Raw genomic sequence first — 18,036 nt, 5'->3', positions numbered from 1 at the left:
TTGTGGTCTTCAGTTCTCCCTTCTCAGATGCTTCACTGAAGACCAGGGATGAGGTGAGGTCCTCTTTTTTAGCACTGGGAGAGTTCCGCTGCCTCCACTGCTTTGTGGTCTTCAGTTCTCCCTTCTCAGATGCTTCACTGAAGACCAGGGATGAGGTGAGGTCCTCTTTTTTAGCACTGGGAGAGTTCCGCTGCCTCCACTGCTTTGTGGTCTTCAGTTCTCCCTTCTCAGATGCTTCACTGAAGACCAGGGATGAGGTGAGGTCCTCTTTTTTAGCACTGGGAGAGTTCCGCTGCCTCCACTGCTTTGTGGTCTTCAGTTCTCCCTTCTCAGATGCTTCACTGAAGACCAGGGATGAGGTGAGGTCCTCTTTTTTAGCACTGGGAGAGTTCCGCTGCCTCCACTGCTTCGTGGTCTTCAGTTCTCCCTTCTCAGATGCTTCACTGAAGACCAGGGATGAGATGAGGTCCTCTTTTTTAGCACTGGGAGAGTTCTGCTGCCTCCACTGCTTCGTGGTCTTCAGTTTTCCCTCCTCATATTTCCGATCTGAGAAGCCTGAGTGCTGGGAATGAGCCTTCTCAGATGCATCACTGAAGACCAGGGATGTGGGGCATGATGTTTCTCCTTCCTCCACTGTTTCCCACCACTGGTCTGAGATGAGGTCCTCATAGTCAGGATACTCAGATATGGGGTCTGAAACTTCCATTATCGCCCACCACCGCCCCGCAGCAAGGGCCGTATTGAGCTCATCTGACAATTCAGTTGATGAGGACTGCTCTGCACTCTCAAAAATGATGGGCATGGTTGACATACTCGAAAATGAACTAGAAGTGAACAATACTTCTTGCAATTTATATCTGTGAAACACTATGAAAGAAAGAGAAACAGAAGAGATTATTTGAATAATCAATTTTGTATCAATTTCCCTACTAATATGCACAACTCAGATGCACATAATGTAAATGTATATAGTAATTTCACAATCGCCGACTCGCTACAAGAAGAATAAATCCGCTGCACTATTTATACTCACGATCATTATGACGTAACAGTCGACAGTTGACGTCACAGTCGGCCAATTGACGTCACAGTCGGCCACCCGAGTTGACGTAACAGTCGGCCACACGGGTGACGTCACAGTCGACCACACGAGTTTGTGAGGGATGGAAGACCTAGGCTGTTTCGCTGTATTAAAAGTGAACATGCAATACAAACAAAGACTGACTTAGCTTTTTTAATTCATGATTGTTCATACAAAAACTAGCACTGTTTATTATTTATTTTTAGCATTTGCAGCTGGTGCATAAACGGGAGCAAGTGAAGCTGAGATGCATTTTGTTATTAAGAAAACAGACCACTTTTTTATTTTTATTTAATTTTTTACAGATATTACAATAAAAGCACATTTCTGAAACAGAATATAATTCACAAAAAAAGTTCCTGTAGGCTATCCTTGTTTTTTTCTATGTATGACAATTATTTAAAAAAAGCAACAGATAGGACGAGAAAGAGTGCTGTCCCGAACATCAGCAGGACGTTTTTTTTTTATATATTAAGTCGTAAATATTACATGACTTACATTTTGCTCTATATATCGGCAACGAAAATAGTTCCAAATAAATCTATAAATCGTTGCTCATCTTTGAGAAACAGTTTCCCTGACTGAAAACGTTCCATACGTTTAGCGGCTTTAGATGCTCTCTGAAGCGCAGACAGAGGAGCGAAACATAACGATATCTCTTGTCAAAAAAAAAACTGCTTCTTTCAGCAGGTTATTTTCGCTATGTAATATGTATTGATTGAAAAAATGGAGAATAATAAAATTCGGATTTCAAACGCCACGCCGAGTTTATGAAACTCAAATTAAGATTATATTTACAGTGAATTTAGAGAATCAGTAGGCTATGGGCTGCCGGTGGTGCTTGAGACTATATTTCAAGAGTTCAGATGCAAAAAGCCTCTAAGTGCCATCTGAAATTTTCTTCTAGAATGATCATTTTTATCAAGCTCGTATATTTAAGTTCAGTAATTTCACTTAAATGGCAATGAAAATGAATTGTCATTTAAGTGAAATTACTGAACTTAAATATACGAGATTGATAAAAATGATCATTCTAGAAGAAAATTTCAGATGGCACTTAGAGGCTTTTGCATCTGAACTCTTCATTTGTCATTCTGTGTTTCTGTGAAAAAATACTAACAATAATGAAGCTAAGAATAGGATACGTATACGGGGGAAAGAGGTTGCTAATGCAATGCTAAATAAGATATTATGTAGCCTACAATAACAATTTTATAGAAAGAAATAACATTACGATGTCTAGAAATCAATTTCAATAGTAACGTTACATTGGGTTTAATTTGTCTTTTGATGAGATCTACAAATATATATTGTTAGAACCAAGAATTTCCATGGGAATATATCCATATTAGCCTAATGTGCTAATTAATGTGTGTTGTCATTGACAAATAAATAAATATACAGTTTACATATCTATATATAGAAAGAAAAATATTTCCAAAACAATACACACACACACACTGAAAAAAAGGTTTTCATTCATCCAATAAAAAAAAATGTAGGGTTCACATCTATATTTTACACTGTTAGAAATTACCAGCATTTCACAATAATTAACAGTATTATTTTACAGTAACTTGTTGTAATTAAGTTTCCCTGTAATACAACCCTGTATCACATGAAATACGTTCTGAGGAAACTATTTTGCAAATCGCAATTACGTTACATGCCAACATATAAGCAGTGCTATTACGTTGGTCCTTAACCTAATATAAGCAGTGCTATTACGTTGGTCCTTAACCTAATATAGCCAATCTATTGCAGTGCTATATTACGTTTGTCCTGAACATAATAAATCCAAAGCAGGTTTCGTAGCATCTAATGCTGTTCATTTTGTTTTAATTATTTACTCCCTTTTTTCTCATTGGGCTACAAAATATTATCTATGCCAGGGCGAGTCAAATGGCGGCACCCAGATAATTTTTATCTGGCCCTTAAACTTGTTTTTGATGATTAAAACCCCTCGCAATCTGATATCAAAGTCCCCGCAAATGTTTAGCGCGTTCAGCGGTGATTTTAACAACGCACGCGATCATTCAGCGGTGAGTTTAACAACCGAGTCTCACGGCAGTTCGTGATATGGTCACGTAATTTAATCTATTGATTCGTGCCACGGACACGTTTATTTCGTTATTTATTTTTTATTTTTTTAAACTAATGTATTTTCAATGGGAAGCGTCTTTCGTGATAACAGCATGATTCTTTGCAGCAGAGAAGCTGTTTAATCAACATTTATTCACGAGATCTTATGTATTTTTATGTATTTTTTTAATGTTATTATTTCGATCTTATTGCCGGGGAAGCTGGATTGCTTTGCTGTTTATTGATATTTTTAAAATTATATTTTATCAGTAGGAAATCGCGCTGAAGAAGTCTCGTTCCGAACACATCGCGATATTTGGCATCAGTTCACGTGTGTCAGATGTTGGTAAGTAAATAAATACCTAAATACGCTGTCCTATAATGTGTGATATCATGTCTTTTCTGTTTGTCGATATTAATCTGCCATTATATCTGCCATCTCCACGGAGACTTTGCGTTTCATTGCTTTCTAATTCAAAACAGGGTGATTAACACTGCCTGTCACGTGACGTGCTATAGGCCTAGATATTCATATCAGATTAAAAATAGTACAATTATTTCCAAAGTTGTATTTGTAGTAGAAGCACAGTAAAAACAACACTTACCATGCTTTTACCACAGTAACATTAGTTTTACTGTGATAAGTGTAGTAAAAAGACAGTAATCACAAAACTTACCATGCTTTTACAGTACCACACTATTTGTAGTTTTAATGTGGTACTTATTGTAAATGCACAGTAACCACAACACTTACCATGCTTTTACCACAGTAACCATAGTTTTACTGTGATTGGTTTAGTAAAGGACAGTAATCACAAAACTTACCATGCTTTTACCTCAGTATTGATTGATAGTTTTAAAGTGATATTTGTTGTAAATGTATATTAACCACAACACTTGCCATGTTTGTAAGGCTTTATAATGTAACATCCAATATTTGTAAGGTATATCAGTACTTTTTCCTTTAAATAATCCTATATATTATACATAATGATATTTTCTTTTCTCTTTTTTCAGCTGAAAAGACCAAAAGGGCCTTTCGGACTCAGTCAGCCCATTATTGTTGGAGGAGAAGTAAACGGAGGAGACGGACAGCTTCAAAGGCAAATATTCGCAATGGTATGTGTGTGTTGGTTTTAACCCTAAATCAAACATTTTATCAAGCATTTGTTGTTTCTTAAAACTTTTCTCACAAAACCCATAGCCCAATCAGTACAAACAGAGACTGAAAGTCTTGATATTTCACAAGATTTAACAAGTTGTCAAATTCGTATGATACTCGTACATATTTGTATACTCGTACACAATCCTGCAGCTTTTACTCTTAGTGCTGTCATTGGCTACTGCCTCAATTCCTGTACATATTTATCGCGATATTTGTAAATCAGTTGCGCCCCTTCTTGGAAAGTTGTCGGATGTCACACACACTGTCAGAAAGTTTATATTAATTGTAAATTGGACCCTGTCTGTTTATGTTCCAGTAATACATGATGTCTCTCCACACCTCATAACCTACCTCTGTTTGCAAGAGTGGAAAAGCTTATCTGACTTGTCACATGACATTAGATACTCGATTTTTTGTCATAATCAGATCAGTTACACTGCTGATAACTGTCCCGTTTGCATGTAAATCATTTTCATGATTATTGCTTGCTATTAAAGACATACTTTTATTCATAGAAATGCCCACATATCAGTGAACTTAACATTTAATTATGCAACACTCTTTACAGAAAACATATCCCACAGTTATGGATAAACTCACAACATCATCATCAAGTCCTGTGCTGGGCACATTGGGCAACAAGTGTCCTCCAACGTATTCGATCCGTGGCCAAGTTCTTCACATCTTCCCATGGGACACTGACATTCTTCAGGTCTTCGTGAAACATGTCTCCATGTCTTCCTTGGACTTCCCTGTCTCCTGCATCCTCCTGGTGGTGTCCACTTCATCACTGTGTTTGGGTGTTGTTGTTTGGGCATGCGTAGGATGTGTCCAGCGAGGTGCACCCTTTGCTCTGTCTCAGTTTCTGAAAGTCTTCATGTGGAGTCCCACTCCTCCTCAGGATCTCTTTGATATATGCAGAACCAATATTGAAAATAGTGATTTATCTTTTTCCATATTGTTAAAGCGTTTTGTTTTCTCTTTTCAGCTTCATAAACTGTACTTGATGTCTGCCTAATGCCTTTTTCAAAAAAGTGTCAGTGCTCATCAGGTGTTTTGCTAAAGGACATATTCATTGCATAGTTACAATAAAAGTGACCAATAATCACAAGGATATAGAATGAAAGTTGAGAATGTAAAATGTTGTGCTTATGTTTTTACCTATTTGTTCTTTAAAGCGAAGAAACAAATGTATGTTCACATAACAAACTTGAACCTCATCTCTTGGTTTGTAAATATATAACTTCATCATAGCAATTTTTTAACGTTAATGTCACTATAATAGATTGCTCCTGTATCTGGATATTTAATTAACTGATTTTTATACTGTTGTGCTGTAGTTTTGGCGCTACATTTGTCTTTAAACAGTTTGACATTAAATATTGGAATAAGCTTTCAAAATGGTGTCCATTCATTGTGCTTTTGTTACATTTATTTGAATATAATTGATATACCTTTAATATACTATACATACACTGTAAATGTTAGAAGCACTTTAGTACATGTAATTATTTTTAATTAAAATACTGCAAAACTACCCTGCTGTAGGCCATTGCTTAGAAAAAAAGTTTCTCTTTCAAATGTATTTATGCATCAGTCTATGCAAATTTGTGTCATTGATCATGTGAACTCGTTTTTGGATGGTAACCACACAAAGGAGTCTTTTGTTTTTAAATATGAGTTTTATAATTTAATTAGAAGGAATGCATGTTTAACAGCCTAAATACAATTTATTTAAGGTATCTATCCCTGCAGCCGGAACCAGAAGAGATCTGTCATCGTTTACCATAAATGGGCATGTAAGTGTGACGCATCTGTTCAGCTGGGTTTGTATTGGCGGTGACCTTCTCGCAGAGCTCGCTGTGATTGGACAATCGTTTAACCCATATAAAACGGCGCTTCATGTTACAAAGTATGTTTTGGTGTTATTATTACGTTAGTTATACATTAAGCTAACTATAAAGTGTCTCTATGTTGTGAGAAATTACTCCTTTACCGAGATCCTAACCCTAACCCTAAGCATGTCTGCACATTTCAATGAACTACACAGCCCATGCTTCCTGTTCCACTGATAGAATGACAGAGATATGTGGGTAATATAGTTTAAAACGTTTAGTAATAAAACAATAAATGTTAAATAAATAATATATTTAATGGACAACTGGATATCTAATTTTGTTCATTGTGCAAACCTTTATGACATATATGAGGGACAGGCTGAAATTTGATATTTTACTGTGAGCACTTTAAAAATAACCTTTATGCCAGCTTTCCATATATGTCTGAAAACTGTGGCCAACATTATTTATTAAACATAGTATAAGCAGTTGTCCAGCCAATTTTCTCTTTGATACACTAACCAGACTTTGAGTTACAGCCATTTGAAATGTGCATTTGTTTGCTCTTCTGGGGGCCATTGCTGGGCCCCTGGGGGTGGAAGGACAGTATAATCTACACAGATCTACACATACTATTACTATTACACAAGGATAATGCACCATTCAATAAAACAACAAAAAAACAGTGCCAACATTTCCTTTTCACCCCCTCTTGCTGCTTATATTCCTGACATCAGTGATATATAGAGTATACTATATAGAGTATACTAGAATGATCAACATGGATCATCATCAATTAAGCTTTAAGTATTTATAGCAAGATAGCCCACTGCAGCCTCTTGTTATTCACATAGCTTCCTTTTATTTCACTGCAAACTGGCATACATGCAAGTATGTGCAACTTTTGTTGCATTGTTGTCCCAAATATCATTAACCAGATCTAAATTTTTATGTTCCAAGTAAAAAAATCATGGTAATTAATTATATTTAGTTATTTATAAGTTATTAATTATATGTAGTTATTTTTAAAGAAATAAGAAATGAAAATGTCTCAAATAAAAATTTATATTTACTGTACCAAACACAACTTTCAAAACAAAATAGTCACCATACTTTATTAAACAACACTTTATTGGAGAACAAAGCATACAGTTGATAAAGTAGCATAAAGACAAATGAGATTCAAGATAAATAAAAATGTGTCTTCAAAAATACATTAACATCATTTGAATCCATTCACAGCTGCTGAAGCCACAAAACGAGTGCCAGATAATCATATTCAGTCACCTACAGAAAACAGATTTGATATTGTGTTGGAAAATAATGATTCATTAGAAGAACACAATAGAGACATACAGGGAAGAGCAAGAAACCAGTTTAGCTGTGATAAACTGGTTTCTTGTTCTTCCCTGTATGTCTCTATCGTGTTCTTCTTCCTCGTCTAAACAGTTTGTTCAGTTGAAGAACAGAAGATGTGATCACTGATGTGGTGTAGCTTTTTCTCAACCAGAAGAAGAAGTCTCAACATCCCATTGTCAGGCGTTCTCCAGTCCTGGTCTGAAAGTAAAACAAAAAAACAGAAACCAAGTTGTTTAATGGACAGTCGGGTCAGCTTATGTTCTGCATGATTTAAAGCAGTGATGGTTTACTGCCTATTGTCTAGAAGTAAACTTGAAGACTTTGGTTAAAATTTTCAGATGTGCTTGATTAGGGTTGGAGGTTAACTCTTAACTAACCTCAAAAAGTAGAATGCAAAGGGCCAGAGTTGCCTGTTCCTTACATAAATTTATAAAGCAGCAGTCAGTACATTATATAATATACACATTGAAGTATATATATATATATATATATATATATATATATATATATTGCAGCACATAATATAAGCTAAGTACTGAACAAAAACAGTTTTAACCATATCAACAGCAACACATTTTAAAAGATTTTTTAGAAAGGCATGGTCTCTTTTGAGCCTTTGCCAGGGATGCTTGATTTCTTTCCAGACAACATACTCTTCTGTCAATTGTTTCAAGAGCTTCACTTGGTCAAAAACCAAGTGATAACCTGTACAATGTAAAATTGTCAACATCAAATTATGTACTACATATTACAGCATTGTTTCAATACAAGACATACCAATGGACTCACGCACTTTTCTGTCGTCTTTGGGCACCAGATGTTCCTTCCTCACCCGAAACAAAGGACTTATTCGATTAGCTTGCGTTGATATAAGGACTGGTCTTCCTTCTCGGCTGTAAAACAAGAAAGTCTCGACTTACTCTATTGTTCTTGAAACACAAATTAAGACAGTTATAAATAAGTTAATTTACCATATGATTCAGGAGAGAACATTTGATGAGTAAATACTGATATATTAAGAAACTTCACCTGGGAAGGGCTGATCACGGCAAGATTCGCTGCGACTCACTAGTAGCTCTTGTGAGGGTTGAGTTTGATATTGGTAAAGCTTTAAAAAAAAAGGACTAAGTAATCCTGCAAAACAGAAAGGAAGGTAATTTTAATACATTACTTGCAAATAGTCAGTTTATAACTGTAGGATATGTTTTCTGTAAAGAGTGTTGCATAATTAAATGTTAAAAGCATTTTTATGTATTAAGTTCACTGATATGTGGGCATTTCTATGAATAAAAGTATGTCTTTAATAGCAAGCAATAATCATGAAAATGATTTACATGCAAACGGGACAGTTATCAGCAGTGTAACTGATCTGATTATGACAAAATAATCGAGTATCTAATGTCATGTGACAAGTCAGATAAGCTTTTCCACTCTTGCAAACAGAGGTAGGTTATGAGGTGTGGAGAGACATCATGTATTACTGGAACATAAACAGACAGGGTCCAATTTACAATTAATATAAACTTTCTGACAGTGTGTGTGACATCCGACAACTTTCCAAGAAGGGGCGCAACTGATTTACAAATATCGCGATAAATATGTACAGGAATTGAGGCAGTAGCCAATGACAGCACTAAGAGTAAAAGCTGCAGGATTGTGTACGAGTATACAAATATGTACGAGTATCATACGAATTTGACAACTTGTTAAATCTTGTGAAATATCAAGACTTTCAGTCTCTGTTTGTACTGATTGGGCTATGGGTTTTGTGAGAAAAGTTTTAAGAAACAACAAATGCTTGATAAAATGTTTGATTTAGGGTTAAAACCAACACACACATACCATTGCGAATATTTGCCTTTGAAGCTGTCCGTCTCCTCCGTTTACTTCTCCTCCAACAATAATGGGCTGACTGAGTCCGAAAGGCCCTTTTGGTCTTTTCAGCTGAAAAAAGAGAAAAGAAAATATCATTATGTATAATATATAGGATTATTTAAAGGAAAAAGTACTGATATACCTTACAAATATTGGATGTTACATTATAAAGCCTTACAAACATGGCAAGTGTTGTGGTTAATATGCATTTACAACAAATATCACTTTAAAACTATCAATCAATACTGAGGTAAAAGCATGGTAAGTTTTGTGATTACTGTCCTTTACTAAACCAATCACAGTAAAACTATGGTTACTGTGGTAAAAGCATGGTAAGTGTTGTGGTTACTGTGCATTTACAATAAGTACCACATTAAAACTACAAATAGTGTGGTACTGTAAAAGCATGGTAAGTTTTGTGATTACTGTCTTTTTACTACACTTATCACAGTAAAACTAATGTTACTGTGGTAAAAGCATGGTAAGTGTTGTTTTTACTGTGCTTCTACTACAAATACAACTTTGGAAATAATTGTACTATTTTTAATCTGATATGAATATCTAAGCCTATAGCACGTCACGTGACAGGCAGTGTTAATCACCCTGTTTTGAATTAGAAAGCAATGAAACGCAAAGTCTCCGTGGAGATGGCAGATATAATGGCAGATTAATATCGACAAACAGAAAAGACATGATATCACACATTATAGGACAGCGTATTTAGGTATTTATTTACTTACCAACATCTGACACACGTGAACTGATGCCAAATATCGCGATGTGTTCGGAACGAGACTTCTTCAGCGCGATTTCCTACTGATAAAATATAATTTTAAAAATATCAATAAACAGCAAAGCAATCCAGCTTCCCCGGCAATAAGATCGAAATAATAACATTAAAAAAATACATAAAAATACATAAGATCTCGTGAATAAATGTTGATTAAACAGCTTCTCTGCTGCAAAGAATCATGCTGTTATCACGAAAGACGCTTCCAATTGAAAATACATTAGTTTAAAAAAATAAAAAATAAATAACGAAATAAACGTGTCCGTGGCACGAATCAATAGATTAAATTACGTGACCATATCACGAACTGCCGTGAGACTCGGTTGTTAAACTCACCGCTGAATGATCGCGTGCGTTGTTAAAATCACCGCTGAACGCGCTAAACATTTGCGGGGACTTTGATATCAGATTGCGAGGGGTTTTAATCATCAAAAACAAGTTTAAGGGCCAGATAAAAATGATCTGGGTGCCGCCATTTGACTCGCCCTGGCATAGATAATATTTTGTAGCCCAATGAGAAAAAAGGGAGTAAATAATGAAAACAAAATGAACAGCATTAGATGCTACGAAACCTGCTTTGGATTTATTATGTTCAGGACAAACGTAATATAGCACTGCAATAGATTGGCTATATTAGGTTAAGGACCAACGTAATAGCACTGCTTATATTAGGTTAAGGACCAACGTAATAGCACTGCTTATATGTTGGCATGTAACGTAATTGCGATTTGCAAAATAGTTTCCTCAGAACGTATTTCATGTGATACAGGGTTGCTGTAATATCCCAACGAATACCTGTAAAAACTACAGTATCCTTGGATTTTACAGCATTTAACTCTTATTTTACAGTAAAATATTGCAATCTAAAACCTGCTGTTATATCACAACAAGGTCTGTAATATCACAGCAACACAGTGAAAAAAAAAAAAAAAAAGGATTTCACAGCATTAAACAGTATTATTACAGTGAAATATTGTATTGAAATATGTATTGAAGATTTGGTTACTAAATACCATGAGTTAAAACCAACAAAATATCAAAGTATAATGGTTATAATTTAATGTTGTGTGGACTTTAGCATTATGATGTTTATTAGGCGTTGGGTTTTGGTTACCTTACCTCATGACTAAATGTTGGTGTTTGATGTCAATAAGAAATGTACTGTATACCTGTACTAACAATGTTGTTCTTTTTCCACTAGATGTCAGTACACTATAAAAGTAGTAGAATTTTTTGAAAAACATCTGGAGCAGAATTGATGAGGTGTTCTGCCTTATTAAGTGTTATTAGACTTCCAGATTGATTTATAAAAGGCATATTAATTTGCATATTAACTGTCGAGTTGATATAATCCCAAATCATAGTCATTCATACACAGTCCCATTTTATATTACACTGTAGGCTATCAGAAAGTTAGTTTATTATATGTAAATATAATTTACAGAAATAAATATTTATGAATAGATATTTAGAGATTCAGTTTTTCTGTGTAGGCTACTTCAAGTATACATATAGCAAAAGCAAATAGTGAAACATGCACCAAATAAATGCACCAAAGAAGCTTCCTAAAATATATTTTTATTTTATTTGTATAGAAAAGGTCCACTGATAAATGTAAAGGATAGTAAAAGTCTTTGGACTTAAATCTGTCATAAAAATTAAAACAAACCTTTATCTGATGATGTTTGGGATGCAGGCTATTGTTGCAAGATAATGTGTACTGAAATAGTGAATCAGTTTTATTACTGAAAGATTTTATTTTATTTATTTCAAGTTATAGTAAAATATAACTTCTTATTTCTTTAATTTGATATTGGGAGAAATATGACCCATATGTGTGTATTAGTCAGATATTCACAAGAAATACAGTTAATAACCAGTAATAGTTATATTAAGACTAGTGAGACAAGTGATAATGATATAATTTACGTTAATACTTATCATATGATATTATGAGCCTATAATATAGGCTACAAGACCTACTATATAGCCTATTACATATAATATATAGGCCTATTAAAATACGTATGAAGTGTCCAAAAATTAATGTTTACTATAATAAAGTACCTGGAATAAACTTCTGGCATTTTTGGTTGATGTTATAGCGCACACAGTTGTTTCCGCACGGAAATATGATGGTTTGCTCATCAAAATACAACAAATTATTCCTCACTCCTGTCCGCAATCCGAATATATAATGAGACTGTGCCACTACAGTAGCCATCTTGACAAAATGATTAGCTAACAGTTTGTAGAAAAATACGATTTAAATGAGTTGTCTGGTTTGTTTGACGTTGAAATCTTGTTGAAATCTGTTTAACGCTGCAGTAGAGTGACTGGTCGAGATATGTGTTTAATGCCCGTGCGCTGGCTTCGCCGAGTAACCTTGAAATTGTACATTCGTTGAAAAACAAATATTTCTTAGTTGAGCTCTTAATGGAAAAATATTTATATTTAACAATGTTTTGAACGAAACAAATATTACCTGCAAAATAAAACAAATAATGGTCAAATGAATTGAAACTAAGACAAATGTTTTATTGGATGAGGCACTCACCGCTTGAAAACCTTTTATTAATGTGTACATGCATTCATATAAAGCATGTACAATTTCAATTAAATATTTGAAATGACACAACATTTAGCAAATATGCTACATAAATAGTCAATTTGGTAGCAACTGGGTGGTTGCTGTGGGGAACACGGTGGAGCAAGTGTTCTCTGTGGGATCTTGGCAGGCACAGACACTCCCTTTTGGATATTCTTCTGCCTCTGCTGCTTTGGGATCCTGAGGTTTGCGGAAGACACAAGCACTGGTGCATTTTGCAAATGCTGCCTCAGCAGCTCAGGGTTTTTAGGATTTCTCCTCTTGGAGATCTTGTCTGGCATTGGTGCTCCATGTGAGGAGCATGTGAGCACCTTTGAGGAAGCCACTGGTGCCCTCTGTAGTGACTGGATGGGTGTGGGTGTTTCTAAAGCGGCCTTTTTCAGATGGTGAGTCAAATATTCGGGGATCCTGAGTTTTCCTCTTTTTTGGGACCCTATGGGCACAGGTGCTCCCTTTGGGCACGCAGCAGGCACAGGTGCTCCCTTTGGAGATGCAGCAGGCACAGGTGCTCCCTTTGGAGATGCAGCAGGCACAGGTGCTCGCTTTGGAGATGCAGCAGGCACAGGTGCTCGCTTTGGGGACACAACAGGCACAGGTGCTGAGTGCTGAGCTTTCTCCAATGTATCACCGAAGACCAGGGATGAGGTGAGGTCCTCTTTTTTAGCACTGGGAGAGTTCTGCTGCCTCCACTGCTTTGTGGTCTTCAGTTCTCCCTTCTCAGATGCTTCACTGAAGACCAGGGATGAGGTGAGGTCCTCTTTTTTAGCACTGGGAGAGTTCCGCTGCCTCCACTGCTTTGTGGTCTTCAGTTCTCCCTTCTCAGATGCTTCACTGAAGACCAGGGATGAGGTGAGGTCCTCTTTTTTAGCACTGGGAGAGTTCCGCTGCCTCCACTGCTTTGTGGTCTTCAGTTCTCCCTTCTCAGATGCTTCACTGAAGACCAGGGATGAGGTGAGGTCCTCTTTTTTAGCACTGGGAGAGTTCCGCTGCCTCCACTGCTTTGTGGTCTTCAGTTCTCCCTTCTCAGATGCTTCACTGAAGACCAGGGATGAGGTGAGGTCCTCTTTTTTAGCACTGGGAGAGTTCCGCTGCCTCCACTGCTTCGTGGTCTTCAGTTCTCCCTTCTCAGATGCTTCACTGAAGACCAGGGATGAGATGAGGTCCTCTTTTTTAGCACTGGGAGAGTTCTGCTGCCTCCACTGCTTCGTGGTCTTCAGTTTTCCCTCCTCATATTTCCGATCTGAGAAGCCTGAGTGCTGGGAATGAGCCTTCTCAGATGCATCACTGAAGACCAGGGATGTGGGGCATGATGTTTCTCCTTCCTCCACTGTTTCCCACCACTGGTCTGAGATGAGGTCCTCATAGTCAGGATACTCAGATATGGGGTCTGAAACTTCCATTATCGCCCACCACCGCCCCACAGCAAGGGCCGTATTGAGCTCATCTGACAATTCAGTTGATGAGGACTGCTCTGCACTCTCAAAAATGATGGGCATGGTTGACATACTCGAAAATGAACTAGAAGTGAACAATACTTCTTGCAATTTATATCTGTGAAACACTATGAAAGAAAGAGAAACAGAAGAGATTATTTGAATAATCAATTTTGTATCAATTTCCCTACTAATATGCACAACTCAGATGCACATAATGTAAATGTATATAGTAATTTCACAATCGCCGACTCGCTACAAGAAGAATAAATCCGCTGCACTATTTATACTCACGATCATTATGACGTAACAGTCGACAGTTGACGTCACAGTCGGCCAATTGACGTCACAGTCGGCCACCCGAGTTGACGTCACAGTTGGCCACCCGAGTTGACGTAACAGTCGGCCACACGAGTGACGTCACAGTCGACCACACGAGTTTGTGAGGGATGGAAGACCTAGGCTGTTTCGCTGTATTAAAAGTGAACATGCAATACAAACAAAGACTGACTTAGCTTTTTTAATTCATGATTGTTCATACAAAAACTAGCACTGTTTATTATTTATTTTTAGCATTTGCAGCTGGTGCATAAACGGGAGCAAGTGAAGCTGAGATGCATTTTGTTATTAAGAAAACAGACCACTTTTTTATTTTTATTTTATTTTTTACAGATATTACAATAAAAGCACATTTCTGAAACAGAATACAATTCACAAAAAAAGTTCCTGTAGGCTATCCTTGTTTTTTTCTATGTATGACAATTATTTAAAAAAAGCAACAGATAGGACGAGAAAGAGTGCTGTCCCGAACATCAGCAGGACGTTTTTTTTTAATATATTAAGTCGTAAATATTACATGACTTACATTTTGCTCTATATATCGGCAACGAAAATAGTTCCAAATAAATCTATAAATCGTTGCTCATCTTTGAGAAACAGTTTCCCTGACTGAAAACGTTCCATACGTTTAGCGGCTTTAGATGCTCTCTGAAGCGCAGACAGAGGAGCGAAACATAACGATATCTCTTGTCAAAAAAAAAACTGCTTCTTTCAGCAGGTTATTTTCGCTATGTAATATGTATTGATTGAAAAAATGGAGAATAATAAAATTCGGATTTCAAACGCCACGCCGAGTTTATGAAACTCAAATTAAGATTATATTTACAGTGAATTTAGAGAATCTGTAGGCTATGGGCTGCCGGTGGTGCTTGAGACTATATTTCAAGAGTTCAGATGCAAAAAGCCTCTAAGTGCCATCTGAAATTTTCTTCTAGAATGATCATTTTTATCAAGCTCGTATATTTAAGTTCAGTAATTTCACTTAAATGGCAATGAAAATGAATTGTCATTTAAGTGAAATTACTGAACTTAAATATACGAGATTGATAAAAATGATCATTCTAGAAGAAAATTTCAGATGGCACTTAGAGGCTTTTGCATCTGAACTCTTCATTTGTCATTCTGTGTTTCTGTGAAAAAATACTAACAATAATGAAGCTAAGAATAGGATACGTATACGGGGGAAAGAGGTTGCTAATGCAATGCTAAATAAGATATTATGTAGCCTACAATAACAATTTTATAGAAAGAAATAACATTACGATGTCTAGAAATCAATTTCAATAGTAACGTTACATTGGGTTTAATTTGTCTTTTGATGAGATCTACAAATATATATTGTTAGAACCAAGAATTTCCATGGGAATATATCCATATTAGCCTAATGTGCTAATTAATGTGTGTTGTCATTGACAAATAAATAAATATACAGTTTACATATCTATATATAGAAAGAAAAATATTTCCAAAACAATACACACACACACACTGAAAAAAAGGTTTTCATTCATCCAATAAAAAAAAATGTAGGGTTCACATCTATATTTTACACTGTTAGAAATTACCAGCATTTCACAATAATTAACAGTATTATTTTACAGTAACTTGTTGTAATTAAGTTTCCCTGTAATATCCCAACGAATACCTGTCAAAACTACAGTATCCTTGGATTTTACAGCATTTAACTCTTATTTTACAGTAAAATATTGCAATCTAAAACCTGCTGTTATATCACAACAAGGTCTGTAATATCACAGCAACACAGTGAAAAAAAAAAAAAAGAAAAGGATTTCACAGCATTAAACAGTATTATTACAGTGAAATATTGTATTGAAATATGTATTGAAGATTTGGTTACTAAATACCATGAGTTAAAACCAACAAAATATCAAAGTATAATGGTTATAATTTAATGTTGTGTGGACTTTAGCATTATGATGTTTATTAGGCGTTGGGTTTTGGTTACCTTACCTCATGACTAAATGTTGGTGTTTGATGTCAATAAGAAATGTACTGTATACCTGTACTAACAATGTTGTTCTTTTTCCACTAGATGTCAGTACACTATAAAAGTAGTAGAATTTTTTGAAAAACATCTGGAGCAGAATTGATGAGGTGTTCTGCCTTATTAAGTGTTATTAGACTTCCAGATTGATTTATAAAAGGCATATTAATTTGCATAGTAACTGTCGAGTTGATATAATCCCAAATCATAGTCATTCATACACAGTCCCATTTTATATTACACTGTAGGCTATCAGAAAGTTAGTTTATTATATGTAAATATAATTTACAGAAATAAATATTTATGAATAGATATTTAGAGATTCAGTTTTTCTGTGTAGGCTACTTCAAGTATACATATAGCAAAAGCAAATAGTGAAACATGCACCAAATAAATGCACCAAAGAAGCTTCCTAAAATATATTTTTATTTTATTTGTATAGAAAAGGTCCACTGATAAATGTAAAGGATAGTAAAAGTCTTTGGACTTAAATCTGTCATAAAAATTAAAACAAACCTTTATCTGATGATGTTTGGGATGCAGGCTATTGTTGCAAGATAATGTGTACTGAAATAGTGAATCAGTTTTATTACTGAAAGATTTTATTTTATTTATTTCAAGTTATAGTAAAATATAACTTCTTATTTCTTTAATTTGATATTGGGAGAAATATGACCCATATGTGTGTATTAGTCAGATATTCACAAGAAATACAGTTAATAACCAGTAATAGTTATATTAAGACTAGTGAGACAAGTGATAATGATATAATTTACGTTAATACTTATCATATGATATTATGAGCCTATAATATAGGCTACAAGACCTACTATATAGCCTATTACATATAATATATAGGCCTATTAAAATACGTATGAAGTGTCTAAAAATTAATGTTTACTATAATAAAGTACCTGGAATAAACTTCTGGCATTTTTGGTTGATGTTATAGCGCACACAGTTGTTTCCGCACGGAAATATGATGGTTTGCTCATCAAAATACAACAAATTATTCCTCACTCCTGTCCGCAATCCGAATATATAATGAGACTGTGCCACTACAGTAGCCATCTTGACAAAATGATTAGCTAACAGTTTGTAGAAAAATACGATTTAAATGAGTTGTCTGGTTTGTTTGACGTTGAAATCTTGTTGAAATCTGTTTAACGCTGCAGTAGAGTGACTGGTCGAGATATGTGTTTAATGCCCGTGCGCTGGCTTCGCCGAGTAACCTTGAAATTGTACATTCGTTGAAAAACAAATATTTCTTAGTTGAGCTCTTAATGAAAAAATATTTATATTTAACAATGTTTTGAACGAAACAAATATTACCTGCAAAATAAAACAAATAATGGTAAAATGAATTGAAACTAAGACAAATGTTTTATTGGATGAGGCACTCACCGCTTGAAAACCTTTTATTAATGTGTACATGCATTCATATAAAGCATGTACAATTTC

General features: G+C 35.4%; 1 protein-coding gene and 2 long non-coding RNA genes across 5 annotated transcripts in view; 2 read left to right on the top strand and 1 right to left on the bottom strand.

Annotated features, from left to right (window-relative positions):
• The window catches only part of LOC309486030 (uncharacterized protein), a 177,327-nt gene that overhangs the window by 87,860 nt on the left and 71,431 nt on the right, over positions 1-18,036 (top strand). The gene's annotated exons all lie outside the window — the stretch shown is intronic.
• LOC309486032 lies at positions 2,715-5,584 on the top strand. Its single transcript, XR_014201368.1, has 3 exons — positions 2,715-3,509; positions 4,181-4,282; positions 4,897-5,584. It is a non-coding gene; the product is annotated as an uncharacterized lncRNA (long non-coding RNA).
• LOC309486031 lies at positions 7,266-10,383 on the bottom strand. 2 transcript variants are annotated; one of them, XR_014201366.1, is made up of 5 exons: positions 10,141-10,383; positions 9,368-9,469; positions 8,555-8,659; positions 8,303-8,418; positions 7,266-7,723 (listed from the first exon to the last, which is right to left on the bottom strand). It is a non-coding gene; the product is annotated as an uncharacterized lncRNA (long non-coding RNA). The 2 variants fall into 2 exon arrangements; XR_014201367.1 differs by having other exon boundaries at positions 8,319-8,418.

The sequence above is a fragment of the Leuciscus leuciscus genome (assembly GCF_965113295.1).
Source record: "Leuciscus leuciscus genome assembly, chromosome: 22".
Classification (NCBI taxonomy): Eukaryota; Metazoa; Chordata; class Actinopteri; order Cypriniformes; family Leuciscidae; genus Leuciscus; species Leuciscus leuciscus.
This window is presented reverse-complemented; position numbering and strand designations above follow the sequence as displayed.